General features: G+C 41.1%; 1 protein-coding gene across 3 annotated transcripts in view; it reads left to right on the top strand.

The window, feature by feature from the left end:
• Positions 1-2089: 2089 nt before the first annotated feature.
• Positions 2090-9405, top strand: part of LOC104642603 (heparan sulfate glucosamine 3-O-sulfotransferase 1) — a 61654-nt gene continuing 54338 nt past the window's right edge. The window contains exon 1 of one of the 3 annotated variants that reach the window (XM_075757515.1): positions 2090-2410. The gene's annotated coding sequence lies outside the window, so the exon portion shown is untranslated. Of the gene's footprint in view, positions 2411-2610; positions 3034-9405 lie in introns of those variants that run through there. The other 2 variants (XM_075757516.1, XM_075757517.1) reach the window with 2 other exon arrangements.

Below are 9405 nucleotides of genomic sequence, written 5' to 3'. Positions count from 1 at the left end.
TTTTTTTTCAATATAAAGTAGATAGAACCGTTCCATCTAATATTATGTAATTATGTTGGAACACCAGTGCTAAGTGCAATGAAGTAATATGATGAATATAGCCAGAAGCAGTCAGAAAACAATGAAGAAAATTAAATCCACCAGAAAAACAGACACTAGAATTAAAAGAAAACTTTGTTTCATCAGAATATTAATCCAGGACACACACTTTTAAAAACAAAGTCAGAACCAGCTCTCTCTGGCAAATCTCTGGCAAATTTAATTGGGCTGTGACAGATAATGGGATGACTTCACATGCTTAATTTTAAAAGTTCAAAATCAGATATACCTGCGCTCTTATCGTACAGTAAGAATGGCTCACAAACATGGGGACCTTCAGAATTCACAAATGGGAAGAAAATGTGAAAATTTTGAAAAAGAGGACAATTAAGATTTTTCTCTGCAGAAGGCAAATACATATTATTTTAAAAAAGAAAAATCAGCTGTCATTCTCGAGTGTTATTGTGCCAAATGTGTAGTCTAGATGCAAGCATTCAAGTATTAAACATAGAGATTTCAGTCCTGCTGTAAGTGCAAACCACAATGCAACCTCAGCTGTGGAGTTACAAGTAATTCTCTTTTACATACAAGTAACAAAATCTACAGCATAATGTGAAAGGAAAATTAACCTGTCATGTAAATGAAATTTTCCCACAAAAGCGCTCTACCTTTTAATTTCATTTTCTTGTTCTTCCTCCTTACACAGCTTTAGTCCTCGTTGCCTATGATTATCTATCTAAGGGCTTGTGACAATATGGGGGGATCGCTCTATGTGAAGCTTATGAATTCTGTTTGATACTTGGGAATCTCTATATATAGCTGTGTCAGGTTGAAAATTCTTTGTTAATCTGAAATCCACAAGATGTGACATGAGAAATTTTTGCTCCTGGCAGATGATCAATAAAGAATTGTTAAACCGTGATAATATCCTATTCAAATACAGTCCCTTGAAGCATGATGATGCTACCAGGTAGGCAAACCTGTTTTTTTAGATGAGGTGAGGAGGTAATAAATAGGTGATAAATCTTGTGTTCTACACGAATTTCATCACCTGATAAGGGAGCTAACCTGACTAAGAAGATAAGGTGGCTGTAAGAGCAAGCGTCTCTTGCTTAGTGTTGCAGACTAAGTACATCTGGTAGGAAATATTGGAGGGGGATGTGGACTTAGAGGACTTCTACCTATCTTTGGAGCGGGAAATAAAGGCAGAGAAAAGCAAAAGGGCTCCTGCCTTTAACAGCTGTTCTGAAACCCTTAAAATCTGGGCGGTTGCTTATCGCTGCTGTGAATAAATTCCAAGTCCAGCGTACCTCAAGTGCAAACAAATGGTATTTGAAGAAATCAGCACTGTCCCTCAGAAGAGGGGGCAGTAAAGCCCCGTGCCAGGATCGAGAAGGAGTCGGTGCTGCTGCTTCAGCAGACCACAGCAAGCTGCCGTGCAGACCAGCGGTGCGCTGCACGGAGAAACCTGGCTCTAGCAAGTGGCCGAACGGTTGTTTTTACCGAGGCTGGGGGATGGAGGGATACTTTTGCGCAAATGAGCCCTGTCCTGCTAAAGTGATCACAGCCACGCGGATGCTGAGCGGCCTTTGTGCCATCAGGGATTCTTGCACTGCCCTGCCCGGCCGCAGACAGCTCGGGGCTCTAAGGCACCTGGCGGGCCGCTGGCAGCGATTAGACGAGCGAGGGGTGCGCCTCCCGACAGCGGCCTGTTTCCCGCTGACCGGGGGAACCCCCCCGGCGTTCGGCTGAGCGGTGACTGAAATCCGCTTCGTGGCGTGGAGCCTTCGCAACTTCCCACGGTTACTTCAGCCTTCCCCGGGTCTCGTGCGAGGTCCCGCGGCCAGCGGGCTGAGGGTGCGCGTGCCGCGCCCGTTGAGCCCTAACGGTTCCCCGCGCGGGAGGCGGCGGTCGTGCCGGCCGGGGAGCCAGGAGTGCCTGAAGGGGGGTGTTGGCGGCGGAATCGCCAGAGGAGTTCCCCCCCCCCCTCAGACCTGGCAGGGCGCGGGCAGCTCACGAGCGCTCGGCGCAGCCTCCTCTCCCTCCCTCCGCGCTGGCGGAGCCCTGCACGGCGGGGGTGAACTCCGGCAAGAAGGGACGCTCCCGTGCGCCCTGCCTCTCCCCAACCCCCGCTCCCCTCCGTGTGCCTCCTCCTCTGGTCACCGGGACTGATGAATTAATCATGATGTGGCTGCTGTTAATGCATTTATGTGGAGCGGGCTGTGCCACCGGCTCGAGGCGTAGCGCGGCGGGGTGAGGGAGTGAGGAGAGCGCCGGCCCCTCCGCTCCGGCGCGGAGCCTCCGCCGCCGCCGCCACCAGCCGCGCGGAGCCGAGGCCGCGGCCGCACCGCTCTCCATGGCTCCGGAGGAGGTAATGGGAATCGGGACTCGCTCCCCCTTTCCCCGGCAGTCAGGGAAGGGGGCAGGGCTGGCGGGTGCGGGGGTGTGGAGGGGGCACGGTGGGGCTGGCAGGGCGGTTTTAACTTGCCGGCAAGGAGGGGGGAGAGAAATGCGCGTGTTAGCGCGGGGGAGGTTCGCCTCGCGTCCCCGAGGTTCCCCCCAAATCCTGCCCGTGGTTTAAAAATTGCTCTCTTGGCATAACTGTGTGGGAGCCAGGCTTACTTTTACCGCCGCTGACGCTGTCAAAAACGTTGTGGCTTCAGCAGTAACGACAGCGAGCCCCCTCCCTCCGCCGGGCTGCCGGGTCACCCGCTCCGTGTGAGAAATTAAACGCTGATAATCCATTAGCTTCGTCTTCCCCGCTTACGCGAGAGTGATGAAGACTTGCTAATTAATTTACATGCGAGGGAATGATCTCTGAAGGAAGGAAAAAATACCCCGTTGCACCTGCTCCGCCGAGACTTGTCATCTGAGTCTGGAGGAGAGCTATAAATCATGTAAAGTGTTCGCGGTGGAGTCGGCTTCTGAGAGCTGTAGGATTATGTATCCAAATGCTGAATTTATATTTCCCACTAGGAAAAGACTGAAACTCAGGTCAGATATAAACTACATCATTTCATTTAAAACTAAACTGTAGTTATTTATTGTAATTCTAGGGGGGGATTTTACTTCTCTCCTGATTAAATAGGAAGTATTGTTGCAGCATGTAGTAATGATTTACACATTATAGCCTGAAATCTCTTGCAGAGTTGGAAGTGGTTGACAGTATAAGGATGATGCTTTAGAATCACATATGTCCTATTATTTTTGCTACACATGGAAAGACTGAGAATAACCAGGCTGTTAAATGTTACTTTCAGTTTTTAGTCTGTACAAAACTGTATTTTCTGAGGTACAGAATGGAGAAAACTTGGACTAGGGAGACCACAACTTCCATTGAAAAAGGATGACTTTCTCAACTACAACTAAAATCTGTGTGATGTCTGCTTTGATTATTTCAATTCTTTGAAAAAAAAACCCAACCAACCAACTTTTAAAATGTGATAAGCTACTTCCAAGAATTTTGCTTACTACCCTTGTAAGGCAATACTGTAATAGTTCTTGACACTTGCCTGTTAAATGAACTGGACTGGGGAGCACTACTGTTCAGTAAGATGTTTGTCTTTAGGAATATTTGTTCCTGTGGCAGGTATTTCTTCATAAAATAGGAAATGAGGGGTTAGGCTGATAAGATCATGGTTTCATACTGTAGAAATTATTAATAATTTAGTTTTATGACATCAGTGAATTTTCATATATTTGACTAGTTTTGCTGCTGGTTTTGTCATTTCAGATGGAATTTAGATTGGGTTTAATTGCTTAATAGCCTAACATATTTTTTTATAATACTGTAAATGGAAAATATTATGAAGTTCTTTTGTTCCAATTATGTAAAAATATTGCTTTCTGATTAAACAGATGTGGTATCTTATAGATAGAGGCTGTACATTGTATTAAGTCCTGTCATCAGAATGATGGAATTAAGGAGTTTGTGTCCTTCAACAGCACATGTGATTTGTGAGTTTCATAAGTTGTGAGCTTATTGTAAAAGTGTGTGTATGTGTACAGCAAAAGAGGGCTATACTAGTTAAGTAAACTAATAATAACCCAGAAATCTATGAGGTAAGCAAGAACATATAAGCTAGGTTAACCACTCAATCTGTGTACTTTGAAAACAAGGCATCTATGCAGTAGTTTTTATATTGCTGTTCTACAGCAACAAAGTAAGGGAGCCAAAAATAAGCATAAGACAGAAATAAAACCACAAAAATTTAAAAGGAGACTAGTCAGAGGGGAAGAAACATTGTGAAATGCAGTTTTTCTGTCAAATCCAAGATGGCATGTCATTGTTGAACTAAATCATGCTCTCATATACAGCAGTTTGGGACATTTAAGGTGGAAGCCTCGGTCTAATCTATAACAAACTAATTAAAAGAGATTCTGTGGTTGAGGATTTGGTTTATCACAGAAAAAGAGATGGTAGAGGTCAAATGACAGTCAATAAAGGTGAACTTCATCTTTGAACTTGGAACAGGAGAGCAATCTTTTTTCTTCTGTGATTCTTCTATCTCTAACTGGAAATGCTATCATGAACAACAGTCCCCAAAGTGGACAAAGTATACTAAATGATGGACATCTATTGGTCTGAGATAGCACTTTAATAGAAATACTTTTTCTGTGTAACTGGCATTGTTCTGGCAAGTGCTTTGGCTATGTAGGTCATACATGGAGAATGTGGAAGTTCTGAAAAACTAGGGATTTCATAGCTAACATTTCAGTCCAGTGTGCATTTCTAAGTGAAATTTATATTTGGCTGCCAATGTGTGGATCAAGATACACTGGAAAAGTATTTGCTTCTTTTCTAATCTAAAAGGAAAAATCATTTGTCAGTCAGAAGAATGTAGGGAAATGTGTTTACAGTTACCAGATTTTACTGTGCATACAATAATGACTTGATTGTGTTTGATACAATGGATTGTGGGCTTGGTGACTTAGTGAATGACAGACCAACCTACCTTTTCAACATTTGCAACAGGTTGAGCATATTTTTTTACCATGAAACCAAAGTGCTGCACGTTTCTTGATGGACATAGCTTTGAAAGGAGCTGAATGGAGAAGAGTTAGCTGTCTGCAACATTGCATAATGTTCTCTTAAATGCTGTACAAGTAACTATGTGGCAACTGGTCTGTATCTGTAGTCAAGTGAATATGCCCTCTCTGCTTTTTGTAGCTGTTTTTGAATTACAGACTGCCATAAGAAAACTTTTGAATGGGTTGTTCAATGATTAACGTAAAAGTACTGTGTTATGAAGGGTGTGAGTAGCTGTATGTCCTAGTGGAAGCTTATGTGAAGTTTTCGGATAGCAACATCAGTATAGAAAGGATAGTGCCAGCATTTGAGGCATATAAGCATAGAGTACAATCAAATTCTTTTTTTTTTTTTTTTTTTTTTTTTTTGGATGTTTATATAGTAAGCAGAAATCCATTAAACTGGCAGGGAGGACAAATATTTAATGAAGACCTAAAGAGGCAATATAATTTCAGTATGTTTGCAATGCACTGCTCTGTTTAGTTGCTGATTAAATCTTTTGATGTCAAGGAGAGCTTCTAGTCATCTGCTTTGATGCAATATTCTATGAAAACATGTAAGCTGGAGGGGTAGGGGTTTAAGTCTTAAGACTGTTTTCTCTTAAAGATAAAAAATTGGATGTAGTCCTCTCATAGCCCCAGTTGAACATTAGTGGGAATAGTGGGAACAAAAAGAGTGGGAAGGTGGAGGAGCAAAATAGGGAGCAGTTCTTCACTGTAGTAATTCAGGGTTGAAGAAAAGGCAACAATCTTATCTAATCCCAGTCATAAAGTCACCACAGTCTACCTTAAAGCCAGTTAAGTACTTTGCCCTATTGCTCTTTCTGGAAAGATGTTTCAAAACCTCTCTCCTAATACTTATAACTTTCTTTGAACTTCCAGCCTAAGTATATTCTTTGATTCCTAATTTTTAATATCTCAATATTGTTATTTAAAGACAACTCCTTCCTTGGTGTGCAGCCCTCAATAAATTATAAACATTGATCATGTACCTTCCTCAGCTTTTATGTGTTAGGATCAAACAAGCACCTTTTAGTCTGTCTAGTAAAACAGAATAAATAGGAAGATACAGAGCCTAGGAATTCTCCTGAATTCTGAACATACCTCACCTGCATCAAATACCTTGTACTGGAAGTGTTTCCTCAAAGTCTTGAATAACAGTGCTAATGCTCCACTTGGTCTACTGAACATACTTTATCAGATATTGTTTAAGATCAAATTTGTTTTACATGTATGCCAGCTTGTTTTAATTTACTTGCAGTAAGCTAGACATGGGTGTGTGAATTCTCTTTTCCTCTTGCTCTCAAATGATAAGGCATCATGTAATCACAGAAATTCTGCTATTTGTAATCATGTGGCTTTTAAGAGTTGCTAAATGTTTTCCCATTTTTAATATGCCTATCCCAATGGATATTCTGTAAGTTAGCAAGAGCCTCCTCTGTATCAAGACTGCTTCCTGTAACCAGTTTTTATCAAAACACCTCTATGTTTTTGCCAGGTTCACAGACATGAAATAAGATGAGTCTGAAGAAGGATTTTAAACAAGTCCATTCAGTATGTCACTGTTAGTCAGTTTTATATCCACTTTATTTTTGTGTTACACCTTATCTTTTCCAACTCAGTAAATAATTGCTGTGTGATACCATATCAGATTCTTTACTGAAATCTGGAGAGATTAGGCTGTGGGTTTCCTTTGCCTTAATATTTGCTTTTAAAAGTTGAATTATTTGTTCGAGACTAATATGTCTTTTTAAAGTTATGTTGAAATTATCCTGGTTTCTTTTTTTTTTTTTTTTTTTTTTTACTTGTCCTCCTTATTGTTAATTACCTTTTAATTGAAAAAAAGAAAACAACTTTTCATACATTGAAGTCAGGATAACAATTGCCTAGGTTACTTGCTTCTTTCTTCTTACACCGAATCACCACATTTTCTATTCTCCAATATACTCTCCACTTTGATCTAACTTTTTTTGCTACTCACTGTTTAAAAGGAGTAGTACCCTACAGATTTCTGCTGATGATACTGGATCCTTTGTAAATTCCCTACCCTGTGGCCAAGCCATTAATAATCCAGGGAGGAAGCATAATTTAATAATAAACCTTAGTTGTTAAGAACAGGGGACAATCCAAACACTTTTTTTTTTTTTAATATTTTATTTAATTTCCTAGGTCAGCTTTGTGTCCCTTCTGGTTCTTTCTTTCCCCATTCCCCCCTTACAATTACTGTCCATTCTGTTCAGCTGCTCAGATGGTGTTCTCTTAAGACATAACAAAAAATCAGGATAGAGGTGGAATTTAGTGGGATTTTCATGATGACATGGGCAAGACTTTAAAATTGAGTCACTGAGTTACTACTGAAAATGTATTATAGAAGTGGAAAGTAGTAATTGTGATGACATAATTTAAAATTTACTCAGGTTATTCTGTTAAATAACAGTCTGACCTATGTTTGTGATGAGTAAATTTGTTGAAATGATTTAAAGATATTGTAATTCTCTAGATATCACATTAGGAGGACAACTAGTTCCTGTGGCTCCATGGAGGAAAATTGTGTCTTGCTGCTGAAAGGGCTTTGAAGCTCTTTTCTCAGTTTCACGTCCAAGTTTCCTTGACCTCAAAAAGTGAAGAATCTCTCTAGGATTCTGGTTTTTGCTGGGATGTCTTTCTTTCTTTTGTAGACCTTTCTTGTCTGTTAAAGCAGGTTTCTATTTTCAATCCAGTCCTTATTTTACTGGTATCTGTGAAACAAGTGACAGTTACCAGAGCTTTATCAGTCTTCCTGCTGCCTACAAAGTTTTGAATGGAAACTGTGGAATTGACCAGAATCTCTGGCTAATGTTGCTGCAGGATTGCACCTCCATCTCTAGCCTCAAAAAGCCATTACCCTTTCATGCATATTTAGAAGTTTAGCTTTTCTAATTATTAATGTAAGAATCTATTCTGTTCAAATATTGAAGGAATTTCTGTAGGGAAAAAAAAGCAGTTAAGCCCTCTTGGCTAAAACTAACAAATAGATTAGGAAGTCTTTAAGCCTAGAGAAGAAAGGTAAGCCCTTCATATTAATAAAATAGATGTTTCTAACTGAAATGTGAACTGGAAAAGCTACTAAAGGGACATATGTGCTGCAATGACTTGAATAACTTGAGCTGGAATAAGAATATGGGTACATTTAATTAATTAAGTGTGGTGGGTTGACCTTGGCTGGATGCCAGGTGCCCACCAAGCCTTTCTGTCACTCCCCTCCTCAGCAGGGGATGATATGATCATATCATCTCTGTGGCCCTTTAATGGATGCACACCAATATGTCCATGTCCTTCTTGTGCTGGGGACCCCAGAAGTGGACACAGTACTCCAATGTGACCTCTGTGGTGCTGAGGGGAAGGATCGCTTCTTTCAGCCTGCTGGCAGTGCTTTTCCTAATGCAGCTCAGGAGGGTGTTCACCTTCATTGCTGCAAAGACACTTTGCTGGCTCATGTTCAACTTCTTGTCCACCCAAACACACACACACCCACCTACCCCCATCCTTTTCTGCCCAGTTGCTTTCCATCTGGTTGGTCACTAACCTTTTGCTAGTGCATGGGGTTATTCCTCTCTGGGTGAGGAATGTGCATTTCCTTTTGCTGAACTTCATTTCTCCAGCCTGTTGAGGTCCCTCTAAATGGCAGCACAACTACTCCCAGTTTTGTATGGTTTGCCAACTTGCTGAGGGTGCACTCAGTCCCATTATTCAGGTCATTAATGAAAATGTTAAACAGCATTGATCCCAACCCTTTGGGGTGCACCATTAGTAACTGGCCTCCAGCTGAATTTTGTGGCACTGATCACAATCCTCTGAGTGCAGCAGTTCCACCAGTTTTCATTTTAGCTCACTTCCATACTTCATCAGTAATAATGTAGATTACTACTGCTGCGTGGCCGGGATAATTAACAGATAAAAATGTCTTTTCACCATCCTTCCTTGTTCTGATTTAATAGCACTGGCACATGTGTGTACGAACACATTAACTGACAGTTTTTCTTTTGTTTATGTTTTAGCGTATGAGTGTGAATTACCCATACCATACGTTTGACACAGGGAAGAGAGTATTATTTTATGTCACACAGACACTGCATTTTTTTGCATTAAATTTACTTCCCCTCCTCATTTTTAAGGGAGAAAGACCCTCTGGGCCTGATATAGTTATGGAGATTTTGAAATGTGTAGTCTTGAAATTGATTGTGAAGTGGGGGTGAATTAATCAGGCTATGACTGAAGTTCATGGTCTAAATGGCCTTTCATTTAGCTGAAGCAATTGTGTATCTTATGTTAGAAAAATGCAAAGGCTTTTAAATATAT

This window comes from Balearica regulorum, chromosome 7, assembly GCF_011004875.1.
Source record: "Balearica regulorum gibbericeps isolate bBalReg1 chromosome 7, bBalReg1.pri, whole genome shotgun sequence".
Taxonomy (NCBI): domain Eukaryota; kingdom Metazoa; phylum Chordata; class Aves; order Gruiformes; family Gruidae; genus Balearica; species Balearica regulorum.
This window is presented reverse-complemented; position numbering and strand designations above follow the sequence as displayed.